Source organism: Somniosus microcephalus, unplaced genomic scaffold (assembly GCF_052327205.1).
Source record: "Somniosus microcephalus isolate GS21.2 unplaced genomic scaffold, FLI_Smic_1.0 scaffold306, whole genome shotgun sequence".
In the NCBI taxonomy this organism is placed as follows: Eukaryota; Metazoa; Chordata; class Chondrichthyes; order Squaliformes; family Somniosidae; genus Somniosus; species Somniosus microcephalus.
Window position 1 is genome coordinate 8,378 of NW_028225493.1, and position 20,237 is coordinate 28,614.

A 20,237-nucleotide genomic window follows, 5' to 3' on the forward strand; every position below is an offset into this window, starting at 1 on the left:
TTTACTCACAGAATCTCCCACTCTGTTTACTCCCAGAATCCCCCGCCCTGTTTACTCACAGAATCTCCCGCTCTGTTTACTCACAGAATCTCCCGCTCTGTTTACGCACAGAATCTCCCGCTCTGTTTACTCACAGAATCTCTCGCTGTGTTTAATCACAGAATCTCCCGCCCTGTTTACTCACAGAATCTCCCGCTCTGTTTACTCACAGAATCTCCCGCTCTGTTTACTCACAGAATCTCCCGCTCTGTCTACTCACAGAATCTCCCGCTCTGTTTACTCACAGAATCTCCCGCTCTGTTTACTCACAGAATCTCCCACTCTGTTTACTCACAGAATCTCCCGCTCTGTTTACTCACAGAATCTCCCACTCTCTTTATTCAAAGAATCTCCCGCTCTGTATACTCACTGTGAGGGTGCCAGTCAGTTCCTTTTTGTAACCTCTAGATGGCACCTTCACTTGTCAGTCTCCTGTGTTAATTGTTTCTCGTTCTCTGGTGTTAATTGTTCCTAACCCTGTTAGTTTTTAATCAGCCTGTTAGCTGTTTATGGTTGGCACCTGGTTTTCTTGGTATATAAGTTCTGTTGTTGTTTCACTCAACTCTCAGTCCTCACTAGGGTGAACCAGGGAGTTAGTCTTGACAATGTGCCTTGTCTTGACTAGGTTCTCTGTGTGACTAGCCTTTCCTCTATGGCAGCTTGCCTTCACAAGCTGGCTGCCATAGTTCTCTTGAGCTATGTATCTAAGTCTGTGTTCTAGTTCTCTCGAGCTATGTATCTAAGTCTGTGTTCTAGTTCTCTCGAGTTATGTATCTAAGTTTGTGTTCTAGTTCTCTCGAGCTATGTATCTAAGTCTGTGTTCTTGTCTCTGGATTTAAGATGTATTTAAGTCTTGTTCTGTTGAGCTGCTTGTCTTGGTAAGGTGCTGTTTGGACTAGCGTGTTGCTATGTGGGAGCCGTTGGGATCTTGTCTTGAGCCTTGCATTGATAAGCCGATTACCCTCGGGGTAGCTTGTCTGGAGTTGTGCCTTGGCAAGCCGGTTGCCCCTTGTGGTAGCTTGTTGCAAGCTCAGTATAGACAAGTGGGCTTCCTCATGGAAGCTGTCCTGAGTTCCTATCTTGACTAGCTGTCTTGTAACTTGTCTCTAGTTCTCTTGTCTCTAGTTCTTATGTATATTGCTGTGTCCCTTGTGTTAATCTGGTTATGTGTGAATTTAGTAAAGTTCAAACAAAGTATTGTATATTTGTCTCTTGTCTGGTTTCTGCACTTGGGTCCAGATCCTACCTTTGCCCGGAGAGCACGGCCTCGTATTTATACGGCCCCGTGGCTCCCCAACCCTGACAGTAGGACTGAGCCTTACATGGACCCAGCAGAAACCAACCGGCTAAGGTTTGAAACTCTCGAGTTAAAATTTCAAGTTCTCTTAGGCGATATAAATTCTCGAGTTAAATTTTTTAGTTCTTTTGGGCAATTTTTTGAGTCTCCTAGGAGTAAGACCCCCCCACTGTGTTAAAATTTCAAGTCTCTTGTGTTTAAATTTTTGTGTGAACTTTCGAGTCTCCTGGGCCTTCATAGTGTTAAACTTTCAAGTAAAATTTTTGAGTCTCCTGGGCCGTTACTGTATTTAGACCCCCAGGTGAACTCTCAAGTCTCCTGGGCCTCAATTGTGTTAGACCCCCCAGGTGAACTCTCAAGTCTCTTGGACCTTCATTGTGTTAGAATTTTGAGCAAACTTTCAAGTTTTCTGGGCCTGTGTTATATTTTCAAGCCGACCTCTCAAGTTTCTTGGGCCTCTACTGTTAGACCCCCAGGTAAAGCTTTCAAGCTTCCTGGGCCTCTACTGTGTTAAACCCCAAGTAAATTTTCAAGTCTCTTGGGCCTCTACTGTTAGACCCCCAAGTAAATTCTCAAGCTTCCTGGGCCTTCTGTGTTAAATCCCAAGTAAATTTTCAAGCTTCCTGAGTCTTTACTGTGTTAGAATTTTCGAGAACTTTCAGGTCTCCTATGTTAAATTCAAGTGAATTTTCAAGGTTACTGGACCATTACTGTGTTAAACTTTCAAGCTTTTCCTGGGCCTTCTGTGTTAAATCCCAAGTAAATTCTCAAGCTTCCTGGGCAAATTAAGTTTTCAAGCTCTCTGGGGCAAATGACTCCCCCCTTGTGTTTTTGTGTTTAATTCTCGAGTTCCCTAGGAAGAAGACTCTGTTGTGTTTTGTTATTCTCCTGGACAAATGAAACTTGAGCTCTGCTGGATAAGACATTCTCGAGTCCTCCTGGACAATTGAATTCTCAAGCTCTCTTGGACAAGTTAAATTCTCGAGTCTTCGCCCTTCTTGGATCCCTTTGGAATATAATCCATTGAGCGTGCTAACTTTGGAGAATGATGACTCTGTTGTTTACAAAGATTTTGGTCATATGATTGCCACGACATGTCCCTGCCGCTAGTGGATGAAGAGGATGATTTCGTCTTGAGATTTCTGAACATCTGCAGTTCATGAAAAGTTGGAATGGAAGATATCATGGCTTGAGAAGCTAAGAAGATTCGCCATGTGTATTAAAACAGACTTTCAGTTTTTTGACTTGGTTCTAAATGCCCTGGAGGGTGTGTGGCTGCCTCTGTTTTACACGTGTGACTTTGGATTGATCTAGCTTAAGCCTTTAAGTCTTTTCCCCACTTGGTTATCCATACCACTAATTCAGAAGTTTAGAGAATTTAAGTATTTGCTCTATGTTCATTTAAATCAGCGCCCAGTGTCTTAGCGCCCAGTGTCTTAGCGCCCAGTGTCTTAGCGCCCAGTGTCTTTCGTGTCCTGTGCCCCTCGAGCTCCTGTTTGTCTCTCTCTCTCGAGCCCTGTGTTTGGAACGTCAGGAGCCGTTCCTTGGGGAGGGGGTCCTGTGAGGGTGCCAGTCAGTTCCTTTTTGTAACCTCTAGATGGCACCTTCACTTGTCAGTCTCCTGTGTTAATTGTTTCTCGTTCTCTGGTGTTAATTGTTCCTAACCCTGTTAGTTTTTAATCAGCCTGTTAGCTGTTTATGGTTGGCACCTGGTTTTCTTGGTATATAAGTTCTGTTGTTGTTTCACTCAACTCTCAGTCCTCACTAGGGTGAACCAGGGAGTTAGTCTTGACAATGTGCCTTGTCTTGACTAGGTTCTCTGTGTGACTAGCCTTTCCTCTATGGCAGCTTGCCTTCACAAGCTGGCTGCCATAGTTCTCTTGAGCTATGTATCTAAGTCTGTGTTCTAGTTCTCTCGAGCTATGTATCTAAGTCTGTGTTCTAGTTCTCTCGAGTTATGTATCTAAGTTTGTGTTCTAGTTCTCTCGAGCTATGTATCTAAGTCTGTGTTCTTGTCTCTGGATTTAAGATGTATTTAAGTCTTGTTCTGTTGAGCTGCTTGTCTTGGTAAGGTGCTGTTTGGACTAGCGTGTTGCTATGTGGGAGCCGTTGGGATCTTGTCTTGAGCCTTGCATTGATAAGCCGATTACCCTCGGGGTAGCTTGTCTGGAGTTGTGCCTTGGCAAGCCGGTTGCCCCTTGTGGTAGCTTGTTGCAAGCTCAGTATAGACAAGTGGGCTTCCTCATGGAAGCTGTCCTGAGTTCCTATCTTGACTAGCTGTCTTGTAACTTGTCTCTAGTTCTCTTGTCTCTAGTTCTTATGTATATTGCTGTGTCCCTTGTGTTAATCTGGTTATGTGTGAATTTAGTAAAGTTCAAACAAAGTATTGTATATTTGTCTCTTGTCTGGTTTCTGCACTTGGGTCCAGATCCTACCTTTGCCCGGAGAGCACGGCCTCGTATTTATACGGCCCCGTGGCTCCCCAACCCTGACAGTAGGACTGAGCCTTACATGGACCCAGCAGAAACCAACCGGCTAAGGTTTGAAACTCTCGAGTTAAAATTTCAAGTTCTCTTAGGCGATATAAATTCTCGAGTTAAATTTTTTAGTTCTTTTGGGCAATTTTTTGAGTCTCCTAGGAGTAAGACCCCCCCACTGTGTTAAAATTTCAAGTCTCTTGTGTTTAAATTTTTGTGTGAACTTTCGAGTCTCCTGGGCCTTCATAGTGTTAAACTTTCAAGTAAAATTTTTGAGTCTCCTGGGCCGTTACTGTATTTAGACCCCCAGGTGAACTCTCAAGTCTCCTGGGCCTCAATTGTGTTAGACCCCCCAGGTGAACTCTCAAGTCTCTTGGACCTTCATTGTGTTAGAATTTTGAGCAAACTTTCAAGTTTTCTGGGCCTGTGTTATATTTTCAAGCCGACCTCTCAAGTTTCTTGGGCCTCTACTGTTAGACCCCCAGGTAAAGCTTTCAAGCTTCCTGGGCCTCTACTGTGTTAAACCCCAAGTAAATTTTCAAGTCTCTTGGGCCTCTACTGTTAGACCCCCAAGTAAATTCTCAAGCTTCCTGGGCCTTCTGTGTTAAATCCCAAGTAAATTTTCAAGCTTCCTGAGTCTTTACTGTGTTAGAATTTTCGAGAACTTTCAGGTCTCCTATGTTAAATTCAAGTGAATTTTCAAGGTTACTGGACCATTACTGTGTTAAACTTTCAAGCTTTTCCTGGGCCTTCTGTGTTAAATCCCAAGTAAATTCTCAAGCTTCCTGGGCAAATTAAGTTTTCAAGCTCTCTGGGGCAAATGACTCCCCCCTTGTGTTTTTGTGTTTAATTCTCGAGTTCCCTAGGAAGAAGACTCTGTTGTGTTTTGTTATTCTCCTGGACAAATGAAACTTGAGCTCTGCTGGATAAGACATTCTCGAGTCCTCCTGGACAATTGAATTCTCAAGCTCTCTTGGACAAGTTAAATTCTCGAGTCTTCGCCCTTCTTGGATCCCTTTGGAATATAATCCATTGAGCGTGCTAACTTTGGAGAATGATGACTCTGTTGTTTACAAAGATTTTGGTCATATGATTGCCACGACATGTCCCTGCCGCTAGTGGATGAAGAGGATGATTTCGTCTTGAGATTTCTGAACATCTGCAGTTCATGAAAAGTTGGAATGGAAGATATCATGGCTTGAGAAGCTAAGAAGATTCGCCATGTGTATTAAAACAGACTTTCAGTTTTTTGACTTGGTTCTAAATGCCCTGGAGGGTGTGTGGCTGCCTCTGTTTTACACGTGTGACTTTGGATTGATCTAGCTTAAGCCTTTAAGTCTTTTCCCCACTTGGTTATCCATACCACTAATTCAGAAGTTTAGAGAATTTAAGTATTTGCTCTATGTTCATTTAAATCAGCGCCCAGTGTCTTAGCGCCCAGTGTCTTAGCGCCCAGTGTCTTAGCGCCCAGTGTCTTTCGTGTCCTGTGCCCCTCGAGCTCCTGTTTGTCTCTCTCTCTCGAGCCCTGTGTTTGGAACGTCAGGAGCCGTTCCTTGGGGAGGGGGTCCTGTGAGGGTGCCAGTCAGTTCCTTTTTGTAACCTCTAGATGGCACCTTCACTTGTCAGTCTCCTGTGTTAATTGTTTCTCGTTCTCTGGTGTTAATTGTTCCTAACCCTGTTAGTTTTTAATCAGCCTGTTAGCTGTTTATGGTTGGCACCTGGTTTTCTTGGTATATAAGTTCTGTTGTTGTTTCACTCAACTCTCAGTCCTCACTAGGGTGAACCAGGGAGTTAGTCTTGACAATGTGCCTTGTCTTGACTAGGTTCTCTGTGTGACTAGCCTTTCCTCTATGGCAGCTTGCCTTCACAAGCTGGCTGCCATAGTTCTCTTGAGCTATGTATCTAAGTCTGTGTTCTAGTTCTCTCGAGCTATGTATCTAAGTCTGTGTTCTAGTTCTCTCGAGTTATGTATCTAAGTTTGTGTTCTAGTTCTCTCGAGCTATGTATCTAAGTCTGTGTTCTTGTCTCTGGATTTAAGATGTATTTAAGTCTTGTTCTGTTGAGCTGCTTGTCTTGGTAAGGTGCTGTTTGGACTAGCGTGTTGCTATGTGGGAGCCGTTGGGATCTTGTCTTGAGCCTTGCATTGATAAGCCGATTACCCTCGGGGTAGCTTGTCTGGAGTTGTGCCTTGGCAAGCCGGTTGCCCCTTGTGGTAGCTTGTTGCAAGCTCAGTATAGACAAGTGGGCTTCCTCATGGAAGCTGTCCTGAGTTCCTATCTTGACTAGCTGTCTTGTAACTTGTCTCTAGTTCTCTTGTCTCTAGTTCTTATGTATATTGCTGTGTCCCTTGTGTTAATCTGGTTATGTGTGAATTTAGTAAAGTTCAAACAAAGTATTGTATATTTGTCTCTTGTCTGGTTTCTGCACTTGGGTCCAGATCCTACCTTTGCCTGGAGAGCACGGCCTCGTATTTATACGGCCCCGTGGCTCCCCAACCCTGACACTCACAGAATCTCCCGCTCTGTTTACTCACCGAATCTCCTGCTCTGTTTACTCCCAGAATCTCCTGCTCTGTTTACTCACAGAATCTCCCGTTCTGTTTACTCCCAGAATCTGCCGCTCGGCTTACTCACAGAATTTCCCGCCCTGTTTACTCACAGAATCTCCCGCTCTGTTTACTCACAGAATCTCCCACTTTCTTTACTCAAAGAATCTCCCGCTCTGTTTACTCACAGAATCTCCCGCTCTGTTTACTCTCCGAATCTCCCGCTCTGTTTACTCCCAGAATCTCCCGCTCTGTTTACTCACAGAATCTCCCACTCTATTTACTCACAGAATCTCCCGCTCTGTTTACTCACAGAATCACCCGCCATGTTTACTCACAGAATCCCCTGCTCTGTTTACTCACAGAATCTCCCGCTCTGTTTACTCCCAGAATCTCCCGCTCTGTTTACTCACAGAATCTCCCACCCTGTTTACTCACAGAATCTCCCGCTATTTATACTCACAGAATCTCCCGCCCTATTTACTCACAGAATCTCCCGCCCTGTTTACTCACAGAATCTCCCGCTCTGTTTACTCTCAGAATCTCCCGCTCTGTTTACTGACAGAATCTCCCGCTCTGTTTACTCACAGAATCTCCCACCATGTTTACTCACAGAATCTCCCGCTCTGTTTACTCACAGAATCTCCCACTCTGTTTACTCTCCGAATCTCCCGCTCTGTTTATTCCCAGAATCTCCCGCTCTGTTTACTCCCAGAATCTCCCGCTCTGTTTACTCACAGAATCTCCCACTCTGTTTACTCACAGAATCTCCCACTCTGTTTACTCTCAGAATCTCCCGCTCTGTTTACTGACAGACTCTCCCACTCTGTTTACTCACAGAATCTCCCACTCTGTTTACTCACAATCTCCCGCTCTGTTTACTCCAAGAATCTCCCGCTCTGTTTACTCCCAGAATCTCCCGCTCTGTTTACTCACAGAATCTCCCACTCTGTTTGCTCACAGAATCTCCCGCTCTGTCTACTCACAGAATCTCCCGCGCAGTTTACTCACAGAATCTCCCGCGCAGTTTACTCACAGAATCTCCCGCTCTGGTTACTCACAGAATCTCCCGCTCTGTTTACTCTCCGAATCTCCCGCTCTGTTTACTCCCAGACTCTCCCGCTCTGTTTACTCACAGAATCTCCCGCTCTGTTTACTCCCAGAATCTCCCGCTCTGTTTACTCACAGAATCTCCCACCCTGTTTACTCACAGAATCTCCCGCTCTGTTTACTCACAGAATCTCCCACTCTCTTTACTTACAGAATCTCCCGCCCTGTTTGATGTGCCTCAATTATTCCGAGACTCGAAGTTAGCAGAACAAAAGCAAGGCTTTTATTAACTTAGAAAGTAACACGTAAGAGAGAGAGATGTCTTCCTTCTGGAGACTGAGGCCAGACTGAAGCTAGCTTACAAACGGGGCCAGGTATGGGCGGAGCCCTACACACAGCACATTCCAGCACATTCCAGTATACAATACAGCACATTCCAGTACACAATACAATGAGGTCTGGGGGAAGGGAAATGACACTGAAACCGATCTCAGTCACAGGCAGTGGTGAATGGAATATTTCATCACATTCACCCCTTCAATAGATTTAGTCTGTTCGGGGGTTTGATAGTCCTCTGCGACCGACGTGGCTGTTGCGGTGCCGCGGGTGTCGGCTGGGTGTCCCCGGTAGCCTCCTTGGTCTCTGCCGGGGCTGCCGCCAGGGTTGTTGAAGGGGTAGTTGGTGGGGGTGCCGTTGGTCGGTGTTCTTCCGGGGGTGATGAAAGAGTAGTGGGTGGGTAAGAGTTGCTGTGATCGTCGTTGCCGCTATTGCCGTGGTTGTTGTCGATGCAGGCTGGGGCGACGTCTTTTATGGACACGGTGTCCTCCCTTCCGTCGGCGTGCCGGACATATGCGTATTGGGGGTTGGCATGGAGTAGGTGTACTGGCTCCACGAGAGGGTCCGTCTTGTGGCCCCTCACATGCCTTCGCACGAGTACCGGACCTGGGGTGGAGAGCCATGACGGCATGGATACGCCTGAGGTGGATTTCCGGGGAAAGACAAACATTCGTTCATGAGGCGTGGTATTAGTGGCCGTACACAATAGCGACCGTATCGAATGGAGCACATCCGAGAGGACTTCCTGCCAGCGGGAGATAGGGAGGCCCTTGGTCCTTAGAGCTAGAGTGACTGCTTTCCATACTGTCCCGTTCTCTCGCTCCACTTGGCCGTTACCCCAGGGTTTGTAGCTGGTGGTACGGCTCGTGGCGATCCCCTTGGACAGCATGTACTGGCGTAGCTCTTCACTCATGAAGGACGCCCCCCTATCCGTATGGATGTAGCTCGGCATACCGAACAGGCAGAACAGGCTGTTGAGGCATTTAATGACCGTGGCGCTGGTCATGTCTGGGCAGGGGAAGGCGAATGGGAACCGGGAGTATTCGTCCACAATGTTCAGGAAGTAAACATTGCGGTCGACGGACGGGAGGGGGCCCTTGAAATCTAAGCTGAGCCGCTCAAAGGGCCGTGTCGCTTTGATTAGGTGGGCTCTATCTGGGCGGTAGAACCGAGGCTTGCACTCAGCGCAAGTGCGGCAGTTCCTGGTCAGGGACCGAACTTCCTCAATCGAGTAGGGTAAGTTACGGGACTTTATGAAGTGGCACAGCCGCGTGACCCCTGGGTGGCAGAGGTCGTTGTGGAGGGTCTGTAGCCGATCCCCGGTGGCGCTGGCACACATCCCTCGTGAGAGGGCGTCAGGGGATTCGTTAAGGGCCCCTGGCCGGTAAATGATGTCGTACTCGAAGGTGGAGAGCTCGATCCGCCACCTAAGAATCTTATCATTTTTAATCTTCCCCCTCTGTTTATTATTGAACATAAACGCTACTGACCGCTGGTCGGTAAGTAGGGTGAAGCGTTTGCCGGCTAGGTAGTGGCGCCAGTGGCGCACTGACTCCACGATGGCTTGGGCCTCCTTTTCCACAGAGGAGTGTCTGATCTCGGGCCCTTGGAGGGTCCTCGAGAAGAAAGCTACGGGCCGCCCCACCTGGTTGAGGGTGGCCGCCAAGGCGAAGTCAGACGCATCACTTTCCACTTGAAATGGAGTGTTCTCGTCCACTGCCTGTAGCGTGGCCCGCTCAATATCCTGCTTAATGCTTTTGAAGGTGGCGTGGGCCTCAGCAGGGAGCGGGAAAGAGGATGCTTTCAAGAGGGGGCGGGCTTTGTCGGAGTAGTTGGGGACCCATTGGGAATAATAAGAAAATAACCCCAGGCACCTTTTCAGGGCTTTGGGAGTGTTGGGCAGGGGCAGCTCCCATAGGGGGCGCAATCGGTCGGGGTCTGGCCCGAATTCCCCATTCTCCACCACGCTGCCTAGTATGCAGAGGCGCGTGGTGTTGTAAATGCACTTGTCCTCGTTGTAGGTGAGGTTGAGTTTTTGTGCGGTTTTCAGGAACCTCTCGAGGTTCGAGTCGTGATCCTGCTGGTTGTGACCGCAGATGGTGATGTTGTCGAGGTAGGGGAAGGTTGCCTGCAAGTGGTGGTCATCGACCATGCGGTCCATCTCCCTCTGGAAGACCGAGACCCCATTCGTCACCCCAAAGGGGACTCTGAGGAATTGGTAGAGGCGCCCGTTCGCCTCAAAGGCGGTGTACGGGCGGTCCTCTGGTCTGATAGGGAGCTGGTGGTACGCTGACTTGAGGTCGATGGTGGAGAACACCCGGTATTGGGCGATTTTGTTCACCATTTCTGATATGCGGGGTAGCGGGTAGGCATCTAGTAGGGTGTACCTGTTGATCGTTTGACTATAGTCGATCACCATCCCTTTCTTCTCGCTACCCCTTACCACTACCACTTGGGCGCGCCACGGGCTGTTGCTGCGTTCAATAATGCACTCTTTCAGGAGCCTGTCTACCTTGGTCGCGATAAACCGCCTGTCCTCCCAGCTGTACCTCCTGCTTTTGGTAGCTATTGGCCGGCAGTTAGGGGTAAGGTTCGCGAATAGCGAAGGCGGCTTTACCTTCAGGGTAGCCAGACCGCACACTGTGAGGGGCGGCTGGGACCCACCGTACTTGAGCGTGATGCTTTGGTGGTTGCACTGGAAATCCAGGCCCAAGATCACGCTCGCACATAGGTTCTTCATGATTAATACTTTAAAATTATCATATACAGTTCCGTTAACGCACAATTGTACCATGCAGTAACCCAGAATGGTCGATGTCTGGGTTTTATCAGCCATAGAGATGGTACCCTGAGTAGGGACCACCTTTAGGGAGAGTTGTTGTGCCAGTTCAGGGTGGATAAAGCTCTCCGTGCTTCCACTGTCAATTAAGCATTTAACCCGGCACCCGTTTACCTCGATGTCCACATTGATCTGGATAGCGGGTGCGGCCTGGTCTGGTCCACTGTGACCGATGCCACTGTAGGGCCCTGATCGATACAAGATGGCGTCCACGCTGTCTGCTCACAAGATGGCGGACCCCACGAGGTCGGGCAAGATGGCGTCCAAGATGGCCGCTCCCACGGCGCACACGCGGCGGTGGCAGGTTTTCCGGCGGTTGGTTTTCCAGCGGGGTTCCCTCTGCACACCTTCCCGAAGTGCCCCTTCTTACCGCACTTAAAGCAGGTGGTGCCTTTCGCCGGGCACAGGTTTCTGGTGTGCTTTGGCTGCCTGCAGAAGTAGCAGTTGGGTCCCTGACGCGTCGCGGCTGTCGTAGGGCTTCTGGGGGGAGAGCGGGGCCCAGCCGGTGTTGGGCTGTCGGGCGGGGAAGATGCCTTCCAAGATGGTGGCGCCCTCGGTGCACACGTGGCGGTGTGGACGGCGCGGGCTCAAGAGTAGGCGTCCGAGTTTCTCTGGGCCACATCCAGGGATCGCGCGGTGTCCGCAGCCTGTTTCAGGTCCAACCCCGTTTTTTCCAGCAGTCTTTGCCGGATGTAAGTGGAGCTGAGGCCTGTGATGAAGGCATTGCGAACAAACTCGTCAGTGTACACTGCGGCTTTTACATCTCGGCACTTGCAGTCTTTGCCAAGCATTTTCAGGGTGCTTAGGAACTCCTCCACCAATTCCCCAGGTCGCTGTGCGCGGGTAGCGAGCAGGTGCCTAGCATACACCTCATTCGTAGGCTGCTGGTAATGCGCCTTTAAGATGTCGCAGGCGGCCAGGTACGTCTCGGCGTCTTGGTTGAGGGGGTAAACCCGGTGGCTTACCCAATTCCGCAGAATTCTGAGTCTCATCCTCGCAGCGTCCGTAGCATCTTTGACGGCTGCGGAATTGTCCAGGAAGAATTCCATACACTCAAACCAGTGTCCGAAGCCTGCTGATGCATCCGGAGCATGTTGATCCAAATCCAAACGTTCGGGTTTCAGGAGTTGATCCATAGTGTTGAAAAATAAGTTAATAAAATTGATGTGCCTCAATAATTCCGAGACTCGAAGTTAGCAGAACAAAAACAAGGCTTTTATTAACTTAGAAAGTAACACGTAAGAGAGAGAGATGTCTTCCTTCTGGAGACTGAGGCCAGAATGAAGCTAGCTTACAAACGGGGCCAGGTATGGGCGGAGCCCTACACACAGCACATTCCAGCACATTCCAGTATACAATACAGCACATTCCAGTACACAATACAATGAGGTCTGGGGGAAGGGAAATGACACTGAAACCGATCTCAGTCACAGGCAGTGGTGAATGGAATATTTCATCACACTGTTTACTCACAGAATCGCCCGCTCTGTTTACTCACAGAATCTCCCGCTCTGTTTACTCACAGAATCTCCCGCTCTGTTTACTCACAGAATCTCCCGCTCTGTTTAATCACAGAATCTCCCGCTCTGTTAACTCACAGAATCTCCCGCTCTGTTTACTCACAGAATCTCCCGCTCTGTTTACTCACAGAATCTCCCGCCCTGTTTACTCACAGAATCTCCCGCCCTGTTTACTCACAGAATCTCCCGCTCTTTATACTCACAGAATCTCACGCTCTGTTTACTCACAGAATCTCCCGCCCTGTTTACTCACAGAATCTCCCACTCTTTATACTCACAGAATCTCGCGCCCTATTTACTCACAGAATCTCCCGCTCTGTTTACTCACAGAATCTCCCGCCCTGTTTATTCACAGAATCTCCCGATCTGTTTACTCACAGAATCTCCCACTCTCTTTACTCAAAGAATCTCCCGCTCTGTTTACTCACAGAATCTCCCGTTCTGTTTACTCTCCGAATCTCCCGCTCTGTTTATTCCCAGAATCTCCCGCTCTGTTTACTCACAGAATCTCCCACTCTGTTTACTCACAGAATCTCCCACTCCGTTACTCTCAGAATCTCCCGCTCTGTTTACTCACAGAATCTCCCGCTCTGTTTACTCACAGAATCTCCCGCTCTGTTTACTCACAGAATCTCCAGCTCTGTTTACTCACAGAATCTCCCACTCTCTTTACTCAAAGAATGTCGCGATCTGTTTACTCACAGAATCTCCCGCTCTGTTTACTCTCCGAATCTCCCGCTCTGTTTTTTCCCAGAATCTCCCGCTCTGTTTACTCCCAGAATCTCCCGCTCTGCTTACTCACAGAATCTCCCACTCTGTTTACTCACAGAATCTCCCACTCTGTTTACTCTCAGAATCTCCCGCTGTGTTTACTCACAGAATCTCCCGCTCTGTTTACTCACAGAATCTCCCGCTCTGTTTACTCACAGAATCTCCCGCTGTGTTTACTCACAGAATCTCCCGCCCTGTTTACTCACAGAATCTCCCGCTCTGTTTACTCACAGAATCTCCCGCTCTGTGTAATCTCAGAATCTCCCACTCTGTTTACTCCCAGAATCTCCCACTCTGTTTACTCACAGAACCTCCTGCCCTGTTTACTCACAGAATCTCCCGCTCGGTTTACTCACAGAATCTCCCGCTCTGTTTAATCTCAGAATCTCCCACTCTGGTTACTCACAGAATCTCCCGCTCTGTTTACTCACAGAACCTCCCGCTCTGTTTACTCTCCGAATCTCCCGCTCTGTTTACTCACAGAATCTCCCGCTCTGTTTACTCTCAGAATCTCTCGCTCTGTTTACTCCAAGAATCTCCCGCTCTGAGTACTCCCAGAATCTCCCGCTCTGTTCACTCACAGAATCTACCGCTCTGTTTACTCCCAGAATCTCCCGCTCTGTTTACTCACAGAATCTCCCGCCCTGTTTACTCACAGAATCTCCCGCTCTGTGTACTCACAGAATCTCCCACTCTCTTTACTCAAAGAATCTCCCGCTCTGTTTACTCACAGAATCTCCCTCTCTGTTTACTCTCCGAACCTCCCGCTCTGTTTACTCACAGAATCTCCCGCCCTGTTTACTCACAGAATCTCCCGCTCTGTTTACTCACAGAATCTCCCGCTCTGTTTACTCCCAGAATCTCCCGCTCTGTTTACTCACAGAATCTCCCACCCTGATTACTCACAGAATCTCCCGCTCTGTTTACTCACAGAATCTCCCACCCTGATTACTCACAGAATATCACGCTCTGTTTACTCACAGAATCTCCCGCCCTGTTTACTCACAGAATCTCCCGCTCTGTGTACTCACAGAATCTCCCACTCTCTTTACTCAAAGAATCTCCCGCTCTGTTTACTCACAGAATCTCCCTCTCTGTTTACTCTCCGAACCTCCCGCTCTGTTTACTCACAGAATCTCCCGCCCTGTTTACTCACATAATCTCCCGCTCTGTTTACTCACAGAATCTCCCGCTCTGTTTACTCCCAGAATCTCCCGCTCTGTTTACTCACAGAATCTCCCACCCTGATTACTCACAGAATCTCCCGCTCTGTTTACTCACAGAATCTCCCACCCTGATTACTCACAGAATATCGCGCTCTGTTTACTCACAGAATCTCCCGCTCTGTTTACTCACAGAATCTCCCTCTCTGTTTACTCTCCGAACCTCCCGCTCTGTTTACTCACAGAATCTCCCGCCCTGTTTACTCACAGAATCTCCCGCTCTGTTTACTCTCCGAATCTCCCGCTCTGTTTATTCCCAGAATCTCCCACTCTGTTTACTCCCAGAATCTCCCGCTCTGTTTACTCCCAGAATCTCCCACTCTGTTTACTCACAGAATCTCCCACTCTGTTCACTCTCAGAATCTCCCGCTCTGTTTACTCACAGAATCTCCTGCACTGTTTAATCTCAGAATCTCCCGCTCTGTTTACTCCCAGAATCTCCCGCTCTGTTTACTCACAGAATCTCCCGCCCTGTTTACTCACAGAATCTCCCACTTTGTTTACTCACAGAATCTCCCGCTCTGTTTACTCACAGAATCTCCCACTTTGTTTACTCACAGAATCTCCCGATCTGTTTAATCTCAGAATCTCCCGCTCTGTTTACTCCCAGAATCTCCCGCTCTGTTTACTCACAGAATCTCCCGCTCTGTTTACTCACAGAATCTCCCGCCCTGTTTACTCACAGAATCTCCCGCTCTTTATACTCACAGAATCTCGCGCTCTGTTTACTCACAGAATCTCCCGCCCGGTTTACTCACACAATCTCCCGTTATTTATACTCACAGAATCTCCCGCCCGATTTACTCACAGAATCTCCCGTTCTGTTTACTCACAGAATCTCCCGCCCTGTTTACTCACAGAATCTCCCGCTCTGTTTACTCACAGAATCTCCCACTCTCTTTACTCAAAGAATCTCCCGCTCTGTTTACTCACAGAATCTCCCGCTCTGTTTACTCTCCGAATCTCCCGCTCTGTTTATTCCCAGAATCTCCCGCTGTTTACTCCCAGAATCTCCCGCTCTGTTTACTCACAGAATCTCCCACTCTGTTTACTCTCAGAATCTCCCGCTCTGTTTACTCCCAGAATCTCCCGCTCTGTTTACTCCCAGAATCTCCCACTCTGTTTATTCTCAGAATCTCCCGCTCTGTTTACTCACAGAATCTCCCGCCCTGTTTACTCACAGAATCTCCTGCTCTTTATACTCACAGAATCTCCCGCTCTGTTTACTCCCAGAATCTCCAGCTCTGTTTACTCATAGAATCTCCCGCTCTTTATACTCACAGAATCTCCCGCTCTGTTTACTCACAGAATCTCCCGCCCTGTTTACTCACAGAATCTCCCGCCCTGTTTACTCACGGAATCTCCCGCTCTGTTTACTCACAGAATCTCCCGCTCTGTTTACTCACAGAATCTCCCGCTCTGTTTACTCACAGAATCTCCCGCTCTGTTTACTCACAGAATCTCCCGCTCTGTTTACTCACAGAATCTCCCGCCCTGTTTACTCAGAGAATCTCCCGCCCTGTTTACTCAGAGAATCTCCCGCTCTGTTTACTCACAGAATCTCCCGCTCTGTTTACTCACAGAATCTCCCGCTCTGTTTACTCACAGAATCTCCCGCCCTGTTTACTCACAGAATCTCCCGCTCTGTTTACTCACAGAATCTCCCGCTCTGTTTACTCACAGAATCTCCCGCTCTGTTTACTCACAGAATCTCCCGCCCTGTTTACTCACAGAATCTCCCGCTCTGTTTACCCCCAGAACCTCCCGCTCTCTTTACTCAAAGAATCTCCCGCTCTGTTTACTCACAGAATCTCCCGCTCTGTTTATTCGCAGAATCTCCCGCTCTGTTTATTCCCAGAATCTCCCGCTCTGTTTACTCCCAGAATCTCCCGCTCTGTTTATTCACAGAATCTCCCGCTCTGTTTACTCACAGAATCTCCCGCCCTGTTTACTCACAGAATCTCCCTCTCTGTTTACTCACAGAATCTCCCGTTCTGTTTACTCACAGAATCTCCCGTTCTGTTTACTCACAGAATCTCCCTCTCTGTTTACTCACAGAATCTCCCACTCTGTTTACTCACAGAATCTCCCGCTCTGTTTACTCACATAATCTCCCGCCCTGTTTACTCACAGAATCTCCCGCCCTCTTTACTCACAGAATCTCCCGCCCTGTTTACTCACAGAATCTCCCGCTCTGTTTATTCACAGAATCTCCCGCTCTCTTTACTCACAGAATCTCCCGCTCTGTTTAGTCACAGAATCTCCCGCTCTCTTTACTCACAGAATCTCCCGCTCTGTTTACTCACAGAATCTCCCGCTCTGTTTAGTCACAGAATCTCCCGCTCTGTTTACTCACAGAATGTCCCGCCCTGTTTACTCACAGAATCTCCCACTCTGTTTACTCACAGAATCTCCCGCCCTGTTTACTCACAGAATCTCCCGCCCTGTTTGCTCACAGAATCTCCCACTCTGTTTACTCACAAAATCTCCCACTCTGTTTACTCACAGGATCTCCCGGTCTGTTTACTCACAGAATCTCCCGCTCTTTATACTCACAGAATCTCGCGCTCAGTTTACTCACCGAATCTCCCGCCCTGATTACTCACAGAATCTCCCGATCTGTTTACTCACAGAATCTCCCGATCTGTTTACTCACAGAATCTCCCACTCTCTTTACTCAAAGAATCTCCCGCTCTGTTTACTCACAGAATCTCCCGCTCTGTTTACTCTCCGAATCTCCCACTCTGTTTATTCCCAGAATCTCCCGCTCTGTTTACTCCCAGAATCTCCCGCTCTGTTTACTCACAGAATCTCCCGCTCTATTTACTCACAGAATCTCCCTCTCTGTTTACTCACAGAATCTCCCGCTCTGTTTACTCACAGAATCTCCCGCCCTGTTTACTCACAGAATCTCCCGCTCTGTTTAATCACAGAATCTCCCAATCTCTTTACTCAAAGAATCTCCCGCTCTCTTTACTCACAGAATCTCCCTCTCTGTTTACTCTCCGAATCTCCCGCTCTGTTTACTCCCCGAATCTCCCGCTCTTTATGCTCACAGAATCTCCCACCCTGTTTACTCACTGAATCTCCCGCTCTGTTTACTCACAGAATCTCCCGCTCTGTTTAATCTCAGAATCTCCTGCTCTGTTTACTCACAGAATCTCCCGCTCTGTTTAATCTCAGAATCTCCCGCTCTGTTTACTCACCGAATCTCCCGCCCTGTTTACTCACAGAATCTCCCGCTCTGTTTACTCACAGAATCTCCCGCTCTGTTTACTCACAGAATCTCCCGCTCTGTTTACTCACAGAATCTCCCGCCCTGTTTACTCACAGAATCTCCCGCTCTGTTTACCCCCAGAACCTCCCGCTCTCTTTACTCAAAGAATCTCCCGCTCTGTTTACTCACAGAATCTCCCGCTCTGTTTATTCGCAGAATCTCCCGCTCTGTTTATTCCCAGAATCTCCCGCTCTGTTTACTCCCAGAATCTCCCGCTCTGTTTATTCACAGAATCTCCCGCTCTGTTTACTCACAGAATCTCCCGCCCTGTTTACTCACAGAATCTCCCTCTCTGTTTACTCACAGAATCTCCCGTTCTGTTTACTCACAGAATCTCCCGCTCTCTTTACTCACAGAATCTCCCGCTCTGTTTACTCACAGAATCTCCCGCTCTGTTTAGTCACAGAATCTCCCGCTCTGTTTACTCACAGAATGTCCCGCCCTGTTTACTCACAGAATCTCCCACTCTGTTTACTCACAGAATCTCCCGCCCTGTTTGCTCACAGAATCTCCCACTCTGTTTACTCACAAAATCTCCCACTCTGTTTACTCACAGGATCTCCCGGTCTGTTTACTCACAGAATCTCCCGCTCTTTATACTCACAGAATCTCGCGCTCTGTTTACTCACCGAATCTCCCGCCCTGTTTACTCACAGAATCTCCCGATCTGTTTACTCACAGAATCTCCCGATCTGTTTACTCACAGAATCTCCCACTCTCTTTACTCAAAGAATCTCCCGCTCTGTTTACTCACAGAATCTCCCGCTCTGTTTACTCACAGAATCTCCCGCTCTGTTTACTCACATAATCTCCCGCCCTGTTTACTCACAGAATCTCCCGCCCTCTTTACTCACAGAATCTCCCGCCCTGTTTACTCACAGAATCTCCCGCTCTGTTTATTCACAGAATCTCCCGCTCTCTTTACTCACAGAATCTCCCGCTCTGTTTAGTCACAGAATCTCCCGCTCTCTTTACTCACAGAATCTCCCGCTCTGTTTACTCACAGAATCTCCCGCTCTGTTTAGTCACAGAATCTCCCGCTCTGTTTACTCACAGAATGTCCCGCCCTGTTTACTCACAGAATCTCCCACTCTGTTTACTCACAGAATCTCCCGCCCTGTTTACTCACAGAATCTCCCGCCCTGTTTGCTCACAGAATCTCCCACTCTGTTTACTCACAAAATCTCCCACTCTGTTTACTCACAGGATCTCCCGGTCTGTTTACTCACAGAATATCCCGCTCTTTATACTCACAGAATCTCGCGCTCAGTTTACTCACCGAATCTCCCGCCCTGATTACTCACAGAATCTCCCGATCTGTTTACTCACAGAATCTCCCGATCTGTTTACTCACAGAATCTCCCACTCTCTTTACTCAAAGAATCTCCCGCTCTGTTTACTCACAGAATCTCCCGCTCTGTTTACTCTCCGAATCTCCCACTCTGTTTATTCCCAGAATCTCCCGCTCTGTTTACTCCCAGAATCTCCCGCTCTGTTTACTCACAGAATCTCCCGCTCTATTTACTCACAGAATCTCCCTCTCTGTTTACTCACAGAATCTCCCGCTCTGTTTACTCACAGAATCTCCCGCCCTGTTTACTCACAGAATCTCCCGCTCTGTTTAATCACAGAATCTCCCAATCTCTTTACTCAAAGAATCTCCCGCTCTCTTTACTCACAGAATCTCCCTCTCTGTTTACTCTCCGAATCTCCCGCTCTGTTTACTCCCCGAATCTCCCGCTCTTTATGCTCACAGAATCTCCCACCCTGTTTACTCACTGAATCTCCCGCTCTGTTTACTCACAGAATCTCCCGCTCTGTTTAATCTCAGAATCTCCTGCTCTGTTTACTCACAGAATCTCCCGCTCTGTTTAATCTCAGAATCTCCCGCTCTGTTTACTCACCGAATCTCCCGCCCTGTTTACTCACAGAATCTCCCGCTCTGTTTACTCACAGAATCTCCCGCTCTGTTTACTCACAGAATCTCCCGCTCTGTTTACTCACAGAATCTCCCGCCCTGTTTACTCACAGAATCTCCCGCTCTGTTTACCCCCAGAACCTCCCGCTCTCTTTACTCAAAGAATCTCCCGCTCTGTTTACTCACAGAATCTCCCGCTCTGTTTATTCGCAGAATCTCCCGCTCTGTTTATTCCCAGAATCTCCCGCTCTGTTTACTCCCAGAATCTCCCGCTCTGTTTATTCACAGAATCTCCCGCTCTGTTTACTCACAGAATCTCCCGCCCTGTTTACTCACAGAATCTCCCTCTCTGTTTACTCACAGAATCTCCCGTTCTGTTTACTCACAGAATCTCCCGCTCTCTTTACTCACAGAATCTCCCGCTCTGTTTACTCACAGAATCTCCCGCTCTGTTTAGTCACAGAATCTCCCGCTCTGTTTACTCACAGAATGTCCCGCCCTGTTTACTCACAGAATCTCCCACTCTGTTTACTCACAGAATCTCCCGCCCTGTTTGCTCACAGAATCTCCCACTCTGTTTACTCACAAAATCTCCCACTCTGTTTACTCACAGGATCTCCCGGTCTGTTTACTCACAGAATCTCCCGCTCTTTATACTCACAGAATCTCGCGCTCTGTTTACTCACCGAATCTCCCGCCCTGTTTACTCACAGAATCTCCCGATCTGTTTACTCACAGAATCTCCCGATCTGTTTACTCACAGAATCTCCCACTCTCTTTACTCAAAGAATCTCCCGCTCTGTTTACTCACAGAATCTCCCGCTCTGTTTACTCTCCGAATCTCCCGCTCTGTTTATTCCCAGAATCTCCCGCTCTGTTTACTCCCAGAATCTCCCGCTCTGTTTACTCCCAGAATCTCCCGCTCTGTTTACTCACAGAATCTCC

At 48.2% G+C, this 20,237-nt stretch overlaps 1 long non-coding RNA gene across 1 annotated transcript; it reads left to right on the forward strand.

Moving 5' to 3' along the window:
• The first annotated feature begins 414 nt into the window (after positions 1-414).
• Positions 415-6,213, forward strand: LOC147081901 (uncharacterized). The gene is made up of 2 exons (XR_015076381.1): positions 415-1,637; positions 1,684-6,213. It is a non-coding gene; the product is annotated as an uncharacterized LOC147081901 (long non-coding RNA).
• Positions 6,214-20,237: the final 14,024 nt, after the last annotated feature.